Source organism: Lupinus angustifolius, chromosome LG03, assembly GCF_001865875.1.
Source record: "Lupinus angustifolius cultivar Tanjil chromosome LG03, LupAngTanjil_v1.0, whole genome shotgun sequence".
NCBI classification, from domain to species: Eukaryota; Viridiplantae; Streptophyta; class Magnoliopsida; order Fabales; family Fabaceae; genus Lupinus; species Lupinus angustifolius.
The window spans coordinates 5,086,273-5,091,116 of NC_032011.1; positions in this window are offsets into that span (position 1 = coordinate 5,086,273).

A 4,844-nucleotide genomic window follows, 5' to 3' on the forward strand; every position below is an offset into this window, starting at 1 on the left:
TTTATATTTGTTTCTGACAAGAGTTTATCTTGCTCCTATATATTCCAGTATGCAATAGGGAAATCAAGACTAGTTGGTTAGTTTGGTTGATTGTTATTGATTTGAAATGTCGACTTGGTATTGATAGATTTGGTGGACTTGATTTTGTGGATTTTAAAATATTTAGTATATGATTTTTTTAATTCAATGAGACTAATAGCTTATAGATTGTATTGGTCGTAGACATTCTTCTCATTCTCAGGAAAGTTAGACACAACTCGAACCATAACCTTACTATAAAAATTCCATAATTCCTTTAGGTAAAAGAGGTTTTGATTATATTTTTATATGGAATTAATAGCTTAGAAATGATGTTGGTCGTAGACCTTCTCCTCATTTTCAGAGAAGTTAGAGACGTCTCGAACCATAACCTTACTATAAAAATTTCATTATTAATTAGGTGATAAAATTAATTATTTATGTGGTAATTTAGTTTTAAGATGGATTTAATGTGATATAGATAGGTATCCCTACAAGAGCCCAAAAGATATGAATGGGTCTGAAAACATTTTCGATCCAACAAGTAAAACAACTTATAGAAAAGCAAAAATAAAAAGAAAAACTCAAAAGATTAACAAATAAAATTAAAGTAATAAAATGGGATGACTTAAGTTGGGAACCCTAAGTCACTCTCCCCTCCACTTCACGTGTTCCCGGGAGAAAATACCAAATCCCTCTTTAACATCTCATCTCCATCTGTGGCAGCAAAGAACGACAACAATTCTGGTCCCGAGGGAGTTGCGATGGTGATGAGCCAGTGGTAGTGGAACTGAAGCATACCTCAACGAAGGAGGTGGAAAAATTTCCATACACATATAAGTTCCAGTCCATCCTCGCCGGAACCAATTGATGCCCGAGGCGCCGAGGCTGCAATCTGCATTGAGGACTAGATGGTGGGCTGATTTGGGTCTACGCAAGACCAACAAGAGAGGAGTAGCGAAACTTTTGGAATGGTGATGTCACTTAAGGTATATTTCATACTCCCAATTCTTACTTCGAATACTTTATCAATGATTCTGGACGCGCTTTATGGCTATGTATGTTCATGTTTGATTACTTTTATGATTTACTAATTAAATGAATGTTCATACAAGTTGAGTTAAAAGGGTTTGTTTTAATGATAAAAATGGTGTTTTGTGTAGATACCAATATGTTATGTATATTATCAATAGTGGGTAGAAATGATGTTGGTGTTCTTTGTACTAAATCATGTGTGTTGTTAAGATGTGAGTATAAACAGCGAAATACACCTAAGGATGTAAATTATGTAATGATAAACATGGTATAGTATGATGATTGTTGATGATAAAATAAAATGCTAACTTGGGTTGTCAGTTTATTAAAATAATACACCTAGTGTTGGTTCCTTCCTTTTGTTGATACTCCTTTATAATTCCTCATCCCTGAAACGTCTTTGGTTCAGCTAGTGTTTACACTTTTAATCTCTTTATGCACCTTATATTCTGAATTTGTATACAAGGTCTCTGGTTTTTGTACGATTATCTTTTAATAGATCGTCGTATATGAAGAGGTTATGCTCGGTACATAAATTTGGTTATGAAGACAGAGAACAAGATGATAGTGTATGAGAAAAGATGTAGGTAGTAATGAACATGTGTCAAAAAATCTCTGTATCTGCGTATATGTGATGTTTGTTTTCTTTCTATTCTTCTTGATGGTTGTTTTGCTATGTTGTGTGATATATGTATGTGTACATCCCCCTATCAGTATGTTCTTTCTCTCTCTATCTCTCACACTCTCTCTCTTTTTATTGTAGTCTTTTTCTGGTTTTCAGCGTTACTCTTTGCTTGTTGCTTTATATGGCCTCCCTTTTTTGGCAGTTGTATGCTTCCTTTTTATAGCTGACTAGTTGGGTCCCTTGGGTTGCTAATTGAGAGTCGGGAACAATGGTAACTCTTGTATTCTGAAACTGTTTATTTACTACTGATTATGTGCCTATGTAACTATTTTGAGAGGATTTTTGGTCTGCCTTTTCACCAATTCCCTTTGGTTGATTGTAACAGCTGTGATTCCCTGTTAATACCACCTTAATTGTGCCTTTTGAATTTTCATCCTAATTACTCTCCTCTATAATTGCTAATTACTGCATTATTGACTGTAACTGAATGGAAAACCAATGATTTATGCTTGCAACTGTGCACCCTTTCTGATTGTGACACTCAGTTGGATCACTCTTTCTTCCTTTACTTGCCTTCTAAATTAAAAAATAAATAATGCCCCTTACGGTCTCTCTTTTACTCTGGCTTACTCGGAAACACAAAGGTTAACAATTTCTAGTTCAAGTTCTGGTTTTGAGCAAGCTTGGTAGGATGGGTATCTTTGTATTTTGTCTTGTTCCATTACTAATACTTTTATCGCTGATATTGTTGGTTGCAGCTAATAATTTCATTGATGATGCTATTATTGACTCGACTCGTTCATCATCAGTTTCATCTCCCTCGGGTCAAATCAATGGTGGTGTTTCACTAATATCAACTTTTGAATATGATCTCGCTATCAAGCCAAGCCTCTTACAGTCAGATGATCTCGCTGCATGGGCATATAATGCTTCTCAGCACCACTAAGAACCATCGCTGAATCACCCTGGACGGCTCTCAAGCCAAGCCTCTTATGGTTAGACGATCTCACTGTGTGTGCATAATATAACACTTGTGGGCCTCGTCCTTAACCAAGCAATTCTTTACATACATCACTTTAGATATGGCAACATCAATTTGAATCATTTCCAGGAATTTCATATAATTATTCATCTTTACAACATTTACTTATTGAAATAACATTATCTCCATCAAAGGTGTTTTAGGTTTTATTGAATAGGATTGGAAGTGAATGAATTCTTGATGGCAAAAATGCCATTAGAGTCTCACACATGTGAGAGTTATCATTCAGATGACTTAAGAAGTCTTGTCTGTATGGAGTCCTCTCGCTCAAGTGAGAATTGTCTTGCTCAAGCGAGGGAATCACCATTTTTATAAGGCACATGTGGCTCAAGCGAGAGCTGTCTCACTTAAGCAAGAAAACAACCAGTTTTCTTTGTGCATATTTCATCTCAGGCGAGAGTTGTCACGCCCAAGCGAGAAAACCTGTTTTCTCTATACACTTCTCGCTCAAGCGAGAAAAGCCTGAAACTTAGTTAAATTTATTTTCTCAATGAAAAGTTTTCTCAATTATAACACATATTTTTAAGTCTTGAATTTAAAAATTATCTCATACATATAACTCTTAGAACAATTATTCGAGCAATATTAATCAGGAATAATCATGGCATCTTCATACATAAACATAACCGACCATAATTCGACATAAGAAATATTGTTGTACTTAATCCAAACGAAATAGACAATTGATTAAGTACAAACTTTCTTAATACCCAAGACAACTCCAAACTTGTGAGGGAGTTCAGAGGTCCTTAAGCATATTCGGGCACCACTGTGTCACAATGTTTTCTCTCTCACTTGAGTGTGTCGTGCAGATTGTTTCCTCGATTCCATGTGAGCTTAATTCGTCGTGTCTCTTCTCGAACTCTTCATCATACCAGAATCAAAATAATGCTAATTAGGTCACTTGGATAATTATTATTCTTACGAAATAACATTTTACACGAAAATAAAACTTCCGATCTAAAATAAGCTTAATCAATTTCATCCATCCGATTCAAGATTAGGTATTTCTTGAATCATCATTTATCATTGAAAGTCTTACAACACAACGACACTTTCTAAAGTAAAGTTTGAACAAAACTTATAATAGAATTATGTCATAATCTGTGGATATACATCAAGTTAGTTCTCAGGAAAGAGAGGTGGGTCGTAAAGGCACACTTAAATACCAAGTCTTTCCTTAGACAAAAATTTTCTAGACATGTATTTCCACTTTATTACATTTTTCTAGTAATGATAACGATTCATAAAACTTATCTTTTGCAAGTAAAACATTTTTATTAAGATTAACCTTTTTAAGTAAGATTATTAAGCTAGACTTACCATTTTAAAGTAAGTCAACTTGAAAGAAATAAATACTTTTAAATCAAGACTTTTTAAGTCAACCTTACCACTTTAAAGTAAGCTAACTTAACCAAGATCAAACTTTTAAATCATTTTTGTATCTAAGATTTAATAAAACTTTAGGTTTATAAAGTCAAGACATTTTAGGTCAATCTCCTCATTTAAAGTATGCTACTAAAGAAAACACAACTAATTTCATGATCATCTCAACACCTCCAAATTTTAGGATAACCTCAAGGGTTAATAGGTGTTGATTTCATAGTCATGAACTATAAATCATAAGTTACCATTTTTACTACTTTACTATTCAAAACTTATTTTAAGTTTATGAAGTCAAGACTTTAATAAATCATATTTTATCCCAAATCATTAATTTAACTTGGAAATCAAAGAATAACATATGCTAAACAACCTTTTACACATAATACCTTTTAAAAAATGAATTTTTTCAACAAAAACTCATAAACATTTTGAACTTTCAAGAATAGACATAAACTTTTCTTAAACACAATAAAGATTCCTTTGATGTTCAAATCATCACCCTTAAACACATTCAAATACTAACGATAATTTCCAATATTTCTAAAGCAAATAAACTCATTTAACCTTGTCCAAAGATATAGTTTTTTCCATCTAAGAACAAGGAAGAAAATTTAAGTTTTACATAAGTAAAAAATTACACAAAGGTTCATATGATTTCATTATCATCCCTTTTTAGTCATGACTTACAAAATATTCCAGAAAACAAACATAAACTCAACTCCATGAATAACATACTAA